The 19,844-nt window shown below is 36.5% G+C and overlaps 1 long non-coding RNA gene across 1 annotated transcript; it reads right to left on the bottom strand.

Annotated features, from left to right (window-relative positions):
* Window positions 1-8,711: 8,711 nt before the first annotated feature.
* On the bottom strand, window positions 8,712-10,743 carry LOC113327635. The gene is made up of 3 exons (XR_003349098.1): window positions 10,679-10,743; window positions 9,178-9,281; window positions 8,712-8,941 (listed from the first exon to the last, which is right to left on the bottom strand). It is a non-coding gene; the product is annotated as an uncharacterized LOC113327635 (long non-coding RNA).
* Between the last annotated feature and the right edge of the window lie 9,101 nt (window positions 10,744-19,844).

A 19,844-nucleotide genomic window follows, 5' to 3' on the forward strand; every position in this document is an offset into this window, starting at 1 on the left:
GGAGCTTTAAAGGCTTTCCCTTGTTTGTATTTATATCTTTTATGGGTATTTCAAGTTAAGTTATGCTATTGGAGAGGTAGCACGTGAACTCACGAGGTGGTGGACGTTTGAAACGATGCATGTCCATCTGATAATTCTGGCATCTACTGCCACCACTACGGACCAAAATGTTAACTGATACGCAAGGAGTTGCAACCACCTTTTTAACATTTGCCGAATACCATCGTATGGACCACCCTGTAAACGACCTAGAGTAGAGCTCATTGATGCATTCAAGCATTTTAATGGGGATTCATTGACAAACGTGAATGCAACTCTATAAACTTAGTTTTGTTTGTTTTATCTTTGATCGGCAACGCTAAAAATTATGTTGAAACGCTTTTGTAGAGACAAGCAACCAACTCTAGAAACTTATTTTTTGTGTTCGGGAGATGATAGTTCATTCCTGTTGGGGTTATTTTATTTTTGGTACTCAGGTTTTGTCCAATTTTTGAGTTTGGTCTAACATTTATCCAGCTTGACGTTTGGTACTTGGAAAAGACGTTGACCCACGTTGACTCTTGACTTCCGCTTGGAATTTATTTAAAATTAATATAAAATCTAATAATTAAACGAATTTACTATTTTACCTTTAATTTTAAACCAAAAGGGAGTAAAGTTTGGCAACCGTAGAAAAACATGATATTTTTTTCTCATGATTGGTCTTGACAGGATGTTTCCTCCACCTCTCTCCATCCCATCACCGCCACCACCACCACTTCTCTCCCTCTCACTACAACTACCGTCATCATCACCATCAAGATATAATAAAATCCTCTAGCCATTCATCCCATAACATCACCAGGATCAGTCGATCCATAACCCTCCTTCCCTACGAGTAACCACCACCAGAACCATCTAAAACTTCTACATAGCCTCAGGCCAATTCACCACCAGTGCCTTCACCATCACCAACACAACCGTTGTGCATCACAGACCTATGCCAAAACCAGTTGCAGCTCTGCCTTAAGCCATTAATCCACACATTTGATTTCTACAACATTCTCAACATCACAATCTCCAGTCGCAGCAGTAAGATCCATTGCAACATCAACAAACCATTCTTCCCAACCTTGAGCATCAAACTCTACTGATTTAATCTTTGGCATCACCATCACAGTACTTCTCTTCTCAACGGTATTTTTTGTGTCAATTCAACTCAAACCATCCCCATGTCACATCATAGTCTCAGCTCATTTCACAACCATACATCGACAGATTCAACATCAGTTCTTCTATAATTCCTCACTGCACCAGGAGTAACAACATCAGTTCCACTTTCTTCTTCGATTCCAGCTTCAATTCCACAATTGCAACAACATCACAACTATCAATCTTCTTCTAATCTTCAAAGCCATTAACTTCTCGACAGCAAACACCAGTCCCTTGCAACTCAAGAACATTGATTATTGCCAAAAATCATCAACGACCCCATCGAACATCACTAACAATCGAAAACCATCTCGTCATTTCAATAACAAACACCACCAATTCTCATGCTCTGAACATAATAAAATTCAGTTGCAATCTTTAATAGAACATTATCATCCATCTCATAATCGTTTCAGAAAATCGATTAACACATTCAAGATCCCCAAATCAAAAATCAAAACCTAAAATTTCAACTCCCAAAGCATAAAAATTCTGATTCGAGATCCAAATCAAATGATTTTAGACCAAAATTGAAACCCAATGAAACCCCTATTGCATAAATCCTGTCATGAACCAAAATTGAAACCCAAAGATGAACCGAAACCCTAATGTAATCAAAGCATCAAAACCCTAACTAAACACAAATTATTCCATAACTGAACCAATTCGTCTCTGAAAGAAAATACAGCAGATTCTGAAGAATCGATGGCAGTAGAAGAGAGTTATAGTAGAGAGAGGAGAAGAATTCCTACCGGCGTTGTGAATAAGATTATGCAGAGTTGTGGGTTTGTGGAGGCGGAAGAAATGAAGTAGAAAATGAATTTGGGAGTTGGAGAGACTTTTTTGGTAAAGTAAAAGAGCAAAACAGGAAAACAGAGTAGTAATTAGATTTTATTTAATTTTTATAATAATTATCAAACAGAAGTCAAGCTCTAGCCAAGTCAACGCGGGTCAACGTTTTTTCCAGGTACCAAATGCCAAGCTGGACAAATGTTAGACCAAACTCAAAAGATGGACAAAACCTGATTACCAAAAACAAAATAATCCTTCTTGGTGTGTAGTGATGTTGTTGATTTTGAAAGTATATAATGATCAAGCGAAACAAAATATGGGAACTTTAACGGATTTCCCTTTCTTGTCGTCTTTCTATCTTTTTATGGATATTATTTGCTATTGGAGAAATAGCACGTGAACTCACGAGGTGGTAAACATTTAATTAAAACCATGCATATATCTGATTTTTCCGCTACTGAACAAACAAAATATCAGCAATCAAGAATCGAATCTGCTTGGCTAGCTGATACTTTTGCATTAACATTTTAACGCTTGCCAGTGGAGATGACCATCGTACGGACCACTCTGTTGCCTGTCAATGAACTATCACATCCATGTATAAATTTTTCCATGAAATTACTCCTTGCGTTCTTATTCAAACTAACTAATGGTAGTTGAGTAATTATACTTCCCAACCGTTCTTAAAAGCAGTTTAGGTCCTTAATTAATCTGCTTAAGCTTTTGTTCCTTCCAGTCAACACCGTCAGTAAGGACTTCACCAGCTTCAGGAGCATAAAATCTCTCTACTATACTAATCACAGTTAACGTTAACTTAAGTCTCAACTAGATCGAAGGACATGAAAAATGTTAAGATAGGATTGCAGCATAGTTAACCACGGGATGATACCTGAATAGAAGGGAAAGCACATTACAGAAGAAGACAAGCAGAATCGGAGTTTAAGTAGTGGTCTGTAAAAGAAAAACGAAAAAGAAGTACGTCATGTTGTTTGTTGTTTACTTGGATATTCTTTGAGTCTTTTGATTTCAACTTTCAAGAGTTGGGGTTCTTGGATTTCACCCTTCTTCTTGTCTTTCATGGATAATTTAAGTTACGTTTTGCTCTATTGGAGAAATAGCACGTGAACTCACGAGGTGGAGAACATTTAAAAACCCAGGCATGTCATGTCCATCTGATTCCTCTTCTGGCGTGTATCTACTGCCACCACTACTGAGTCTGAACAAATGTAATTGGCTGAATGATACAAGTTGCAACCAACTTTTTAACGTTTGTGAGATACAACCGTACGGGCCGCCCTCTCAATGAACAATCACATCCATCTATCCGTATAAATAAATAAATTTCGGCTTCATGTAGTTGTTAATTCAGAGACTGCTGCCATCATGGGGATTAGGTTCAAGTTCGCTACAGGCATCAACGAGACCACAGGAAACACTAGCTCTACTTTAAGTAGCATTTATTTATTTATAAAAATATTAAATTAATTGTTATTATATTATTGGAAAACGATTATCACATGAAACTAGTCGGAAGCCTAACAAGCTAAGCTCCAACGATATATTTGAACAGGTTGTTGTGCTAGCCTACCAGCGAGTTTCATGGATAATCTACCCAAGTGAGCCGAAGCGGGGGGTGGGGGTCGATTGTGTCACAAGGGGGCAAACTAACTCTACCTTCCATGTTAATTTCTGCAATATTACGCCATTGGGGGCTCGAACCTGGGACCTCCTGGAACACATGAAACTTTGGGGAACGAGGATGACCAGCTGAGCTAGGTGCCCGTTCTAGCTCCACATTCCATGTTTTTATATCTTTTTATTTTTTTTTGATAAACAAGGAACCTTTTCATTAATGAAAATTCGAGGTTACAATGAGTTTAAGATCGAAAATAAGAGAATACAAAGTAACAAGAACATACCGTAAAAGTACAATACCGAGAAATCCGACAAGAAAAAGAGAAGGATTACCGGAGTAAGACAAATACAAGTATGAATAAGATCCGATTAAATCGGATGAAGGATGGTTTTTCTCGGAATTAACTTCCAACCATTTAGTTTGTTTTTCTTCTATAGAAAGATGTGCTCCCAAAGTAGGAGTGATTTGCTCAAATCTCTTGTAACTAGTGATGAAGCTTCCCTCGTCAAAAAGACCACCTATGGAGATTCCGTCACCGGATAAGTTGATGATGAAGATTCCGTCGCCGGAGACAAACAAGATGAAGATTTCGTCGTTGGAGAGCATGGAGAGCATCACTATTGATCTTAAAACCCAATCCATTAACCAAGAATCGCCATTAAAGCATAGATAAACCTCAAAAGAGTAGATAAAACCACCATAATGATGTAGATAAGTAGGAAACATAATAAAAACTACACTAAACTACTAACTAACCTAGAAAAACAAGGAATAATGAAGAAATCTGCTCAGATCATTATCAGTTGCTAATTCAATGCTAAGTCAAGAGGCTGCTAATTCAACGGTAAGTCAAGAGGGCAAAAGAGAATGACAGCCATTATCAGTTGCTAAGTCAAGAGGTTGCTAATTCAACGGTAAGTCAAGAGGGCAAAAGAGAATTAGTGATAAGCCAAAAGAGCATCCACCATGGTAGATGCTAAAAATAAACTACATCTAGCCGAGCTGTAGCATTTCAGAATGAAAAAAAATACAGTGGTAAACTTTTATAATCCGTTGAACTTTCAATGGAAATATGAACACTGAGTACAAGCCAATCACCCTTGTTATCCATGAAAAAGAACTACGAAAATTGTCAAAACACTTACATGAACAAGCAAGAATCTATCCGTGCCGTCAGATGCATTCTTGTTCTCCAATGTGCTGTAGATGAGTAGTACCCTTCCAATTCTTTCAAAGGGTTAGAGACACCCACGGATTAGAAAAAGAACGATTTTTTAGGAACCATGGTTTTTTTGGGATCATGTTCTTATTAGGCCAACCTCCCTATACTTATAAGGGGTGTCCCAAAGTTAGGTAAATACCCATTTACCCTTTACTTTAATTTAAATTAAAACTAACTTAATAATTATATAAATTTAATCATATACATCTAATCTAAATGAATTTATTAACCAAAATCAAAATCAAAAGAACAGTCGAAAATTTTTAGTTTTGAAAAAATTTTATTCTCTTCTTCTTCTCTCTTTCCTTGACGTTCCTCGTTCGATTGAAAAACCCATCAATCTTTTTAATTAGTTTTTGGATAGGAAAATTGAGTAGAAATCATCAAAATATGGTTTAAATGGATGTTAAAGTGGCATGTTCGGTTAGGAATAATTTTAAAAAAAAAAACTACTTTTGTAACCGAACATTCTGAAACCAATAACACGAAGAACACTTCGGTTATCACAAATTTAATTTTTCATATCCGAACTCCGAGTTCGGTTGGTTCGCAAAAAATTCTAAAACTAGTTAGTAACCGAACTCTACCCATAATACAAAAAAAAACAATGTAATCGAACTGTGTTATTTTTCCTACTATGTTGAGTTATGATATAACCGAACTTTACCTACCTTGTTCGGTTGGTTCGCAAAAATTTCTAAAACTATCTAGTAACCGAACTCTACTTATATTCCAAAAAGATTTTTTTTTCCAATGTAACCGAACTGTGTTATTTTTCCTACTATGTTGAGTTTCAATTTAACCGAACTTGTTCCACTATGTTCGGTTTGTTCGCAAAAAATCTTGGCAAACCGATCTCTTCACTAATTGCATACATGTGGAGTTCGGTTAGATATGTTGTTGGGTTAAAATTTGCGAACCAACCGAACATTACTCTGTAAGTCCTATAAACAAAGTTCAGTAACCTGCGTGTATGGAAAAGGTAACCGAACAACTAAAAACCTCCATTAAAGAACGAGTTCGGTAACCTGCGTATATGGAAAAGGTAACCGAACTACACTTTCAGATGAGTTCAGTAACCTGTTCTTCAAATAAGGTAACCGAAAAAGCCCAAATCTACCCTAAAAATTTACAGTTTTTTGAAAATTTGGAGCAATTCAACCAACATTATCTAAGTTTGAAACATACCTGGGTACCCAAATACTCTTCCTTCGGTTGTGGTTGGTAAAATCCTTTGTTTTTCATGTTTTCCTTCTTCATCTTCTCCAACTTTACTCTCTCAATAATTCTGCTTCTTTTTAAAAAAAAAGCCATCTGATTTTTTAATCTCATTAATTATCTTTAACTTAATCATTTTACTAATCACTACGCTAACTATTATTAACATTAACTAACACTAACTAATCATTATCAAAAATTAATCAAGAGGGTAATTTAGGTATTAATATAAATATCTAGATAAGGGGTGACCTAGATTTACTTCTAATGTCTTTACCCAAAATAAAACCATGGTTCCCCCAAAATAACCGTGGTCCCCAAAAACCGTTCTAGAAAAATTTGGTTCTATAGTTTTACCCACATTGAAAGTAAGCAACACGGGTATACAATTCTGATATTCTCCTTCAATGACATGAACACATCATTTCGAGGTTTTTTTTTGATAAGAAGAGAAGATTTATTGAATATAGAGGAATATACAAAAGTTCTACCAGTGGTAGTGTAGTTGCAGGAAAACCTACAACCACACTCCAATGTATCTAGATTATTACTCAGGTAATCATAATGAATTCTTTATTAACTTTTAAGGATTATAAATGGATACAATGGATAACAATGACTTTATAATGACTTTACTTACTCTCCAAACAAACTTTCTCTCTCCTAGTTTCTTGTCTAACATACACTAAAAGATCTCTCTCTTCGCGATGACTTCTTTCCTATATATAGTGATTCCTCATTGTGGATGACAGCTAAGAGATCCACTATTTTCGGAATCACTGTGCGATACATTCGCTCATTTACAATCACTCATTCTCGCACAGAATATGCCTCGCGTAGAACATCACATTTTACTCGTGATTTCGCTGACATCATCCAATATGTCACTTCATTTTTGACATGTGCGATAGTCCTCGCTTACGTCAGATAATCCTTACTTCGCATACTTATTGATATGTGCGATATTCCACTCCTAAATTTTGCCTCTTCTCATTTCGCTTACATTATGGAGTGAGCGATATGAGAAATTTCCATCCTATAATATTGCATGTGTATATCTTTTCGTATTATACCTTGCCGACATTTCTCCGGAATTCCAGTTCATTTGTTCACACGCGTCGATTCTTCTCCTTTTTACCGGCTCAAACCGTTTATAACCAGTCATCTCTTCTACCTATTTATTGACTTATTTTTAAGAAGAATAGAATTTTCTTCTCTTCTTCACTAAAATTTCTCTTTCTTCCGTTGTTTGCTTCATTCCTGCTGCTACTGTTCTGCTGCTTCTACCGCTATTGTTCTTCTGCTACTGTTGCCATGGATAAAAATGCAAAGTTTGTTTTCCTCTTTCAAGATTTATCATTTTATTCTTCTGATAATCATGATTCTTGATTGTAACTGTTATCTTTTTAATTAACCCAATTCTCATACTATTCCAGGAAAAATTCTTCTTTAAGTGCCATGAGGATAACTGTTCCAAACCCTAATTCTTCCTCAAATGATACAAATAAAGAATCTCATAAGAGGAAAACTTCGCACATCAAAGAAGTAAGAAATATCCAATTTTAACTAAACAATATTGTTGCCTCTATTTCTTATCTACTTTGTTTTCGCAGGTTTCTGATTGTGAGATAGATGGGGTCAAAAAATCAAAGGTTAAGAAAGCTCGCAAGCCCACAGTAATGAAGTCAAATCTTTATATTCTTGACATTGATGTTGCAGACATCACCCCTTTAGCAACAATTCGAACTTCTGATACTAATGCCTCTATCACCCCATGTGAGATTTTACAAATCGTTACAACAAAATTGATATTAAAAATACAGGCATCCGCCGGATCATTTATACTAAGTCAAGAATATGTGGAGTCCATGTGAGATTTTTAATAGCTCCAATTTATTACGTATAATTTCTAAGCTAATTCTGACGTATTATTATGTATTTGTGCAGTTTTTGTGGAAAAGTTACTCAGAGTCCAGCCTAATATAAAGCATCTCTTTCCTCCTTTAAGAGCTCTAGATCCAACATCTGCTGCTCAACGTCTGCATAGCGAGGTACATACCCTTGTTTGTTAGAAATCTTCTCGAATGTGGTGTTGTCACTCTTAATGCACATATATGTACCAAATAGTAAAGTCCATCTCCGCTATCATTCTGTCCTGGCTCTATATCTTAGGATAGCCACTGTAACATGACATGTACTTTTAGACGAGTCTCGTTCTAATGTTATTGAAATATGACTCTTAATTTATTTATATGTGGAAGTAATAATTTTTGTAATTTATTTCAAGGTGTTGGGGAAGGAGGTTTTTAGTGTGTTGAGAACAAAATATGGTGTCGGGTTCAACTCCTTTATCTCCGCATAGGTAACAGCAGTTGCAGGGGATATTGCTTTAAAAAAATTTGGATTAACAGATGACTCTAATTTGCTCAAGAAGTCGTTGAAAGAAGTTGATGTTGTAGCCCATTTTGCTGCAACAGCTAAGTTTGATGAAAGGTAACTCAGACTTACATATCTGACGTAAGCGAGGACTATCGCACATGTCAAAAATGAAGTGACGTATTGGATGTCTCTTTGGAAGACTTACATATCTTACGTAAGCGAGGACTATCGCACATGTCAAGAATGAAGTGACGTATTGGATGTTGTCTCTTTGGCAGATATGTAAGTCTGAGTTACCTTTCATCAAACTTAGCTGTTGCAGCAAAATGGGCAACAACATCAACTTCTTTCAACAACTTCTTGAGCAAATTAGAGTCATCTGTTAATCCAAAGTTTTTTAAAGCAATATCCCCTGCAACTGCTGTTACCTTTGCGGAGATAAAGGAGTTGAACCCGACACCATATTTTGTTCTCAACACACTAAAAACCTCCTTCCCCAACACCTTGAAATAAATCACAAAAACTATTACTTCCACATATAAATAAATTAAGAGTCATATTTCAATAACATTAGAACGAGACTCGTCTAAAAGTACATGTCATGTTACAGTGGCTATCCTAAGATATAGAGCCAGGACAGAATGACAGCGGAGATGGACTTTACTATTTGGTACATATATGTGCATTAAGAGTGACAACACCACATGCAAGAAGATTTCTAACAAACAAGGGTATGTACCTCGCTATGCAGACGTTGAGCAGCAGATGTTGGATCTAGAGCTCTTAAAGGAAGAAAGAGATGCTTTACATTAGGCTGGACTCTGAGTAACTTTTCCACAAAAACTGCACAAATACATAATAATACGTCAGAATTAGCTTAGAAATTATACGTAATAAATTGGAGCTATTAAAAATCTCACATGGACTCCACATATTCTTGACTTAGGATGCTCTTGTTCTCAAGAAACTCAACAATTCTGCCATTAAAATCCATTATCAGCTAGCTACACTCCTTATTGCACCAAATAAGTCGTAGAAAGGTTATACCCACGTATAGTTTTAGACTTTTTTATTTTCTTTCCCTCGTGTTTGCTAACACAGTTTTTATTAGATTGAACGAAAGGTTTTTCATGTAGGACTAAACAAGTTTGACACACTTACAAACTAAAATAATTGAATTCTTTTGTTACGGTTTCTAGATGGTTTTCATAAATGTGCGATGTGAACTAATACTGCCACGAGTATACGTATGGACTATATTTGACCAGCTAATATGGAAATGATAGAAATGTGCGTTGTGAACTAACGCTCCCATGCACCGACAGACCCATCAAGGGGCTAAAAGTGGGCTATAAGCCTATAACCCGGGTGTTATTTATGGAAATTTTGTTTTACCTATGAGTAATCTGAATGTTTAGAGAGTTTAGCCCACTTATAGCTTAATATATGTACAAACTAGTTAAGAAATTACAACAACTTACTGAACTTTAGTTGTAGTTTTACGTGTTTTCACTTTCTTCGTTCGTTGAAACTCATTCTTTCTTCCTTTAAATTACTCTTATACTACATTTTTAACACAAAATTTCAACGTATAAAGTCTAAAATGCTCTAAAAATTCGCCGCGATCTACGGTCGCTTAGTAATCGCCATGTACTAGCCCTATCTCATACATGATCTTGGGTCCGTCCCTGCTCCCATGAGTATGTGTGGCTATATTTGACCAGCCAATATAGATATGTGTGATGTGAACTAATGCTCCCACGAGTACGGATGGACTAATCAAGATTGACATGTACAGTTTTATAAGACTAAGTGAATGATTTCTTCTGTAGAAATGCTCAAGATTGATCGACGTGCTTAGCTTATAGAGTGAAATTGTTGAATCTTATAGTTCATGGTTTGCATGTGGTTAGGGACCTTAGGGTAACAGTGCCAGTGGGATGTCGACCAGTAGTACTATCAGTATATATGGACTAAATTCAACCAGCTAAAAGAATTACTCTTTCTTATAAAAGAGGGGATGTAGACATGTACATTTAGTACCAAGAACCAACGTCCTACCATTGTACCGTAACATTAATACGTCCTATAGAAAATTTTAATTGTTCTGACTGTGAAATATACGTGACCCGTTACTCCACATGCTTTTGTTTCTGCACTGGCTTAGAAAATTCTCAGCCAATTTTTCAAGAAGACTCGTGATATGTACTAGGCAACACAAATGTTTAAGACTCGCATACCCAAATTTGTTTCTTTGTCGAGATGTAGAGCCTACTTCCAACTGTTAAGAGGCTTTATTTCGCGGATAATGGTATACCCCTCAACAACTGTATCAGGTGCCACTTCAATCCGCCTGTAATTTTCGGAACTTTGAGAAAAATTTAACATATACTTTGATGATCCAGTATACTTTCCAAAGTTAAAATGTGTATTAGCAATCAAAATGCGAGCTGTGAGTACAAGTAAATTTCCCTTGCTCATCGAATCTAATTTGTTTGAAGAAATTGATTACTGAATCAGGATTTTTAATTCTGGTTGAAGCAGAATTTGAATTTTCTGATGATAATCCAATTTAATAGGAGTTACAGAGCCATGTTCGGTTAGGTCGATTTTCCAAAAAATCCTAGTTTACTAACCGAACTTCTTGAAAATGAAGAACACGAAGAACAGTTCGGTTCTATTGGATTTAAAACTAAGTCACCGAACTCTCTGTTCGGTTGTTTCGCAAAAAAAAATTAAAATTACAAAATAACCGAACTACACCCTTAGAACCGAAAAAAAACAAATCCAGTCTAACCGAACTGTGTTGTTGTGGCCACTATGTTGAGTTCCAAAATAACCGAACTTAGTCAATAGAGTTCGGTTTGTTCGCAAAAAATTTTAAAACTACAAAGTAACCGAACTTAGCCAATAGATGCTGGAACTTCACATTTTTTTTGTTTGTTATGTTCGGTTGATTAGTTGTTTGGTTCAAGTTTGCGAAAGAACCGAACTTTGTAAACTTATATACTCTTATATTACGTAAAGTTCGGTTAGATCAAAAGTGCATGCAGTTTGCGAACTAACCGAACTTTGTACACCACAGTTCGGTTAGTTGAGAACCAACCGAACATAATGTTGCAACTCCTAGAAATTATTAGAGAGTTCGGTAACCTGCGTGTTTGGAACAAGTAACCGAACTACACTTTCAGATGAGTTCGGTTACTTGTTCATCTCATGGGGCAACCGAACTACAACTTCAGATGAGTTCGGTTACTTGTTCTTCATATAAAGTAACCGAACTGTTCAAAATCCAGTTCAAATCCGGATCATTTTGAAGATTAACAAATATTGTAGGAGAGGATGGAGATGAAGAATCAGATGAATTTTCATCATTTGAACACTCAAACTTAGTGAATTGGAATTTTTTTTTATTTTCCTTGTTTTTCTCCTTCATCTTCTCTAACTCTACTCTCTCAATAATTCTACTCAACTAATAATAAATCCATCTTTTAATTTAATCTCACTAATTGTTTTTAACTAAATCATTCACTAATCATAACCTAAAATTAATTAAGAGGGTAGATTAGGTATTAAATAAATAACTAGATATGGGGTGACCTAGAATTACTTCTAATGCCTTTACCCAAAATAAAACCATGGTCCTCCAAAAAAACCATGGTCCTCAAAAAATCGTTCAAAAAAAAATTGCTCATAGAGTCATAGGACTGGATATGTTCAAGTGGCAAAGGCCTAGTATCCAGAAGAAAAAAAATTGCTCATAGTTGGGCAGCATTTCTGATCTAGCAAGCTTCACCACGACCTTCCATTGTGAACTGTGAACGGCAAAATTTTCATTTTTTGTATGTATTATTACCACTAATCATATGTAAAATGTTGGTAATGATGTTGCTAGATCAGAAAAGTTAAAACAAAATGTTAGAATGAACCAACTTTTTTCCACCCAAGATAGAGACACTATTGAGGGTAATTTGCTAATTTCAAAAACTAATTTGAGAATAAAACACCAAACAGAACAACCATTTAAACTTAGCCGAAGGCATCAAAAGAATCAATACAACATGCTTTGAATTACAAGAAACCCCACTTCCATTGGGCAAACCCAACAATCCTGACTTAGTCTCAATTTCAAGAACAGTATCCCTGTGTGAAATTAGTTAACTAAACAACACTGTTCTAAAGAGATTTTGAGTAGCACTCCAAAGAAAAATAGAGCTTTTCCCTTCATTGGTAATGTCATGCTCCTTCCTGCCCTTCTTTCTAGTCATTACTCTTCTGTTCTTTCTACCCAAATGACAGCAAAAATTAGTAATGGCCAGATTTTCATACCTTTATTTTTCCCTCTCTTGTGCTTCCAAGCTCCTACGGCAAATCAGCACCTATTACCCAGTCCAGCTTACAACGATCCATCAAGTAGTTCCAGATCTTTGAAGTATAAGTGCAATGCAGGAATATATGGCTGACAGATTCTTCATCTTTATCACAGAGAGACCATCTAGCAGAAGTGATTGGCACACCCTCCTCTATTGAGATTATCTACTGTTAGCAAGGCATTTTGAATAGGTCGCCACATGAAATGTTGCACCTTGTGTGGAATGTGCTTAACCCAAATAGAAGAGCGAGGGAAATGTTGTACCTGAAGAGGTTGGTTAGAACACAATTGCTGACTGCAGAGCCATGCATAAAGATCTTTAGTTCAAAATTTAAGTTCTTGTTTAGCAAATTTGCAAGATATCTCATCAGCCTGTTGAGTTAGCACCACCCTTCTCCAGAGAGCCATCTTCTCCTCATTATAGCCATCACCATTTTGCTAATAGAGCTTGATTGGTTAGCCTGAGATTTCTTATTTCCAAACCACCGCTTTCCTTAGGTCTGCAAATCTTAGCCCATGAAATCCAGCAGATTTTCTTCTTTTCTCTTGCTGCTCCCAAGAGAGTTGTAAATCACATACATCTCAAAGAGATAAAGATATGCTTAATTGAATTTAAACTAACTCTACTCAAACAACTTGGCTTTCACTTCCAGAAGCTAAGTTATGCACCCCATCCATGTCCTCAGAACTATTAACATTGTTTGGATGCTAAACATCTTGAGGTTCTGAAAGAGAGAGCAAATAAGAAACAACTTCCTTGCAAGACTTGAACTGCAATCATTTGGGATGGAAAAACAGACCAAGATAATTTATGTAAGAAACAGATCTGAAAAAACAATCATAAGCTCGTAACAAAGCACCTTAAGCATAAAGGTTCCTCTCTAATTTACATTGCTACTGAAAAGCGGCAAATTTAGCCTCATCAGCAAACATCGTTTTGAAGGCTAACAGTAAAAAAATATTGCTCAACCCCAGGGGGGAGGGGTGGAGACAGGATAGTACAAATAATGGTGCAAATTGCAACATTATAACACCATCTGTTTGCACCATTATTGCACTATCTGTTTCCTTTGGCTAGCTAAGGTATGGGGGCAACTGCCCCTAAAAAAAACACTATGGTCTCTCCTTTAGAGCAACTGCAGTGGTGCGATCATAACCAAAGACCAAAGATCAAAAAAACGACCAAATTTAAGTTTAGTCCGTGGTGTTACACTAGGGTGGAAGAGTAAATTTGGTCGCTAGGAAAAAGTATACACCAGGATCACATTATATGCCCGCCCCATCACCAGGATCACATTATATGCCCGCCCCATCATAGGATCACATTATATGCACGCCCCATCAGCCATCAGGCGAACTTTATATGTACGCCTCATGAGGATCACATTATATGCCCGCCCCATCACCAGGATCACATTATATGCACGCCTCATCAACAGGATCACATTATATACCCGCCCGGTGACAAACGAACATTATACGTTCGCTCGACTATATATAGTTTTGGTCTTGGTCCCAGACCATATATAGTCTGGAATTTGATTTTGGTCCGGCTTCTAGTCTTTACTCCGTCCCGCTGTGTCTCGTCTCTGGACCATAGTTATAGGTTTAATCGTCCACTGTGGACGCTCTTAGGCAACTAAGGTCTGGGGAGGGGGCAATTGCCCCTAAAGCCACTTTCATCTCCTTTGATCAGCTAATGTCTTGCGGGAAAATGCCCTCCCATGACGTTGACTGGATCCCCAATGCTACTACGGTTTTACTGTTTTAGTGATAAAAATTGATTTCAAAAAAAAAACTGAGTTAAATGACAGGCTGGCATCATCAGTGATATATTGCTAATTCAACGCGAAGTGAAGAGGGCAAAAAAGAATAAGTGATAAGCCAAACGAGCACCCACCCTGTGATAACCCAAAAGAGACCGGGATAGATGATAAAAATCCCACCCAAAAAATAATAAAACAAACCAAACTATACCTAGCCATAGCTATAGAATTTCGAGAAAAAGAACAACGGTGAACTGCGATAATCCGTAGTACTTTCAACAGTTGAAATGTGAACACTGAGTCCAAGTCAATTCCCCTTGGTTAGCACTGAAAAAAATACAGAAAACGTCATAACACTTACATGAACTAGCAAGAATATATTCCTGTTGTCAGATGCATATGATAGATTATCATAATAATAGATTATCAAATCCAGGTGATGGCGGAAAAATAACATTCTTTTTGAAGTATAAGTCCAGAATTATACCAAGGACCAGAATAGTCAAGCACACACCAACAAAATAAAGATAATAATAAGAATAGGGAGAAAAGAGAACACAAGAAGAATCCAGTATACCTTCTAACGCTTCCTTTTCCACCAATGCACATTGCACCAGCCATGTTCTGAAGCTTCTCTATATTCATCTGCATTTGTACGAGAGAAAATTAGGGAAACGAGACTGCTTTCCATGTAGTCAAACTTCTAAGACGAAATTGAAACCAAGCTAGGGTTAAACAGTGGGGGAAGGAGGGATATTTGGCTCAAAATTTTATAGCTTATATGGATCAGAATGTACAACATATACTGTTTTCAAACCTCGCCAGTATAAGGATGGAAATACCCAACACAGCATAATCCTTTAATACTTTGCACTATTTGATCACCTTGACCACCAGTTAAACAGTTAATAATGTTAACGACTACAACTATGTTTTCCTTCTTAAATGGGTTCATCTTCTTGGGATGATGTTTTTAGTAACTTAACGGCTTAAATTATTAATGCTACGATTAGTATAACAGTAGTAATAGTTATTAAAGTCAGCATAACCTCTAACAGCATCAGAGAATACGAACTCATATTACCAAAATTGTGGAGGATGCAGCTTCAAATCTTTCAGCCCCTAAATGCAAGGAAGCCAGTTCCGAAACAACAGTCTGTACTGTCAACAAAGCACTTGTACGATCCGAGAATACACTGCCCACAGCTAACATCGGTCGTTACTCAAGTAGTGTGTCCTGTATTAAGTACCAATCAGAAACTAAATAAAGGATATATTTAACAGTATAAGGATTAAGGATTCAAGCCGTTCCGAAACTTGTTAACTAAATTTCGCAGAAATAACGTGCGTGTAAAAATCCCATAGCTTCCGACTTCTAATTATAAAGCATATACTGATAAGAAATCCCCGATTACTTAGAATTCTTAATTAAAACTAGGGTTAGGGTTAGAAATTCCTAAATTCTTTTGTTTTAGGCATTAGTTTATTTTTGGGAATTGTTCTGTTTTAAAAAATTTATTTTAGATTCCTAGTTATAGAAGTAGTTTCCTTTCTAGGTTACCTTTCCTTAATTTTATAGTTCAATGGTCTATATAAGAAGGTCTAGTGTTATTAGTTTGATTATCTATGAGAATTATAAGTTTGTTCTAAGTTTCTGTGTTCTTTTAAAGTCTACTCTGCTGGTCGTGGGTAAGAACTATTAAGTTCTTATCAATTGGTATCAGAGCAGGCGTATCCTGTTTATGACCAAAACTCGAAAACAAAAACAAGTAATTATGGAGAAGCAATTAGGTGAGCTAACGGAGAAGCATGGCTGAGATGACATCAAATCAAGCTTTGTTAATTGAGAGGATCGGCCAGCTTGTGGAAAGCAAAGCAGTTGGGAATAATGAGGGACAAAACCAATCAAAAAGAGGAGGTGAGCGATTATATTTTTCCAAGTTTGATGGATCTGATGTAGAAGGTTGGCTCTTTAAGGCTGCACAATATTTTGAGTATTATGAAACACCTGCGAATCAGAAAATCAAGTTGGCAACATGTAATTTAGATGGTAAAGCTTTACAATGGTATAGGTGGTTGAAGAGAACTAAACCTGTAGTTACTTGGGGAGAATTTGAGAAAGCCATTATTAGTCGTTTCGGTATTACTTCATATGAAGATGCAGGAGTAAAACTCGCTAAAATTAAGCAGTCAGGTTCATATGTAGAATATTGTGAAGAATTTGAATGATTATCAAATTTGGTGGATAATTTACCTGAAGAATTTTTAGTGAGCTGTTTTCTAAGTGGATTAAAAGATGAGGTAAGACTAGAAACTCAATCCCACACTCCTATTAATTTACATGATGCAATGGCAATTGGAAGGTTACAAGATGAGAAGGTAACATTGCGAAAACAATCATATAGAATAGCACCAAAGACACCTAGTGTTGTTAATACTAGTAGACCTTTTAATTCTAGAGCACCTATATCATCTTCAAAACCCATGACAGAAACTCCAGTTGTTAGAAGATTAACTCAGGATGAATCTGAAGAAAGAAGAAAGCAACAACTATGTTATAACTGTGATGAAAAGTGGCACCAAGGTCATCGCTGTAAAACTTAGACATTGTTCTTAATTGATAGATATGACAATCAGGATGAAGATGAAGGTACAGATGAAGTTGCTATAGAAGAAGAATCTGAAAAAGAAGCAGTCGAGATTTCTATGCATGCACTCGATGGATCATTAGCTCCACAAACCATGCGGGTACAAGGAGAAATTAAGAAGGCTAAAGTTACCATACTTATCGATTCTGGAAGTACCCATAATTTTTTTTGATTCTGCGATACCTAAAAGAATGGGAATTAAGATAATTAAAGATGAGACTTTTGAGGTGTTGGTAGCTAATGGTGCTAGAATGACTTGTGAAGAAAGATGCTTGGATCTTGATTATAAGTTAAATAAATATGGGTTCAAAGGAACTTTTTATGTATTGCCACTTGGGGGATGCGATGTGGTTTGGGGAGTCCAATGGTTAGAAACGTTGGGTCCCATAACTTGGGATTTCAAACATTTAACCATGGATTTTAAGAGGGATGGTGAACGTATTCGACTAGAAGGAGATAAGAAAAATAAAGTAAAGTTAGCCAACATCAATAGCATCCAGAAACTCTTAAATAACGGATCAACTGGGTTCTTTTGCAAAATCAACCAATGTTCAGAAGCACAAATTAGTCAAGAAACACCAGGGGAGATACAAGAATTAATTGAAGAGTTTGGTGAGGTGTTGTCGATACCCACAATGCTGCCACCTGTGAGAAGCCATGATCACCACATAACGTTACAACCTGGGAGTGCTCCAATCAATGTACGACCTTACATGTACACACATTACCAGAAAGGTGAGATCGAAAAGATTGTTAAAGAGTTGGTAGACTCAGGATTAGTTAGGCCAAGAACGAGTCCTTTCTCTTCTCCTATTTTCTTAGTTAAGAAAAAAGATGACACTTGGCGTATGTGTGTTGATTATAGAGCTTTAAACCAGGCTACTGTCAGGGATAAGTTTCCTATTCCAGTCATTGATGAGTTATTAGATGAACTACATGGAGCTTTATTCTTTTCGAAGCTAGATTTAAGATCGGGTTATCATCAAATTAGGATGTATGAACAAGATATCTACAAAACATCTTTTCGAACCCATGACGGACACTATGAATTCCTAGTGATGCCGTTTGGATTAACTAATGCTCCATCTATATTTCAGCATCTTATGAATGATGTGTTCAGAAATCAATTAAGAAAATATGTCTTGGTTTTCTTTGATGATATTCTGATATATAGTCCTACCTAGGAAGCACATTTATTGCACCTTCGTGAAGTATTCATGATATTAGAAAGCCATCAACTTAAGGTCAAATTAAGTAAATGTTCTTTTGGTACTGAGAGGGTTGAGTATTTGGGTCATATCATCTCAAGAGGAGGAGTGGAAGCTGATCCTAGCAAGATGCGGGATATGTTGGACTGGCCATTACCAAGAACTGTCAAGGCATTACGAGGATTCCTAGTTTGACAGGATATTATAGGAAATTTGTACAGGGTTATGCGAATATTGTAGCACCACTTACAAAATTGCTAAAAAAAGACGGTTTTTTATGGACAGATGAAGCAACAAACGCATTTGTTAAATTGAAAAGTGTAATGACACCCACACCCGTGCTAGCATTACCTGACTTTCCAAAGACCTTCGTTATTGAAAGTGATGCTTGTGGAGTAGGAATAGGTGCGTTTTTGATGCAAGAAGGTAGGCCAATTTCTTTCACAAGTAAGCCACTTGGACCTCGTCATATGGGTTTGTCAACTTATGAGAAAGAGTTGTTAGCAGTAGTTCGTGCGGTTACTAAATGGCGACCTTATCTAATTGGGAGAAGATTTCTTATTCGGGAAGACCAACAAAGTTTGAAGTATTTTTTGGATGCTAGAGCTGTAACACCGGCACATCAAAAATGGTTAACAAAATTATTAGGCTATGACTACGCGATTGAGTAAAAGAAGGGATCGTCTAACAAGGTTGCTGATGCACTTTCTCGAAAATTTGAAAACGGTGAAATTTGTTCCGTAACTTATGTTAGTTGTGCTTGGATGGAAGACCTATTGGCTGAACTAAAAACAGATCTGTGGATCACAGATTTCATCTTTAAAGTGAGTCAGCCTTCTTTCGGCAAGAATAACTTTATCGTACGAGATGGTTTAGTTTACTATAAACAACATCAACTAGTGATAAGTCCTACTTCAAGGTGGAAGGCACTACTACTAGCTGAGTTTCATGACTCTCCAATTGCTGGTCATGCCGGATATTTGAAGACAGTAAAATGTTTATCTAAGTTGTTCTACTGGTCTAGAATGCATAAAGAGGTAAGTGACTACATTGTTTGCTGTGATGCTTGCCAAAGGAATAAATATAGTACTCTTTCTCCAATAGGATATCTTCAACCATTGCTGATTCCTACTACAGTATGGACAAATATATCCATGGATTTTGTTGAAGGGTTTCCAAAGTCTAAAGGGAAAACTGTGATTCTTGTAGTGGTGGATCGACTAACTAAATATGCCCATTTTCTTGCATTAAAACATTCATATACAACCACATCGGTAGCCCAGAAGTTTTTAGAAACAGTCATCAAACTTCATGGATTTCCTCAATCTATAGTTTCTGATAGGGATGTTGTATTTACAAGTAATTTTTTGCAAGAGTTGTTTCGCCTACATGGAACTCAATTAAGAATGAGA

The sequence above is a fragment of the Papaver somniferum genome, chromosome 1, assembly GCF_003573695.1.
Source record: "Papaver somniferum cultivar HN1 chromosome 1, ASM357369v1, whole genome shotgun sequence".
NCBI classification, from domain to species: Eukaryota; Viridiplantae; Streptophyta; class Magnoliopsida; order Ranunculales; family Papaveraceae; genus Papaver; species Papaver somniferum.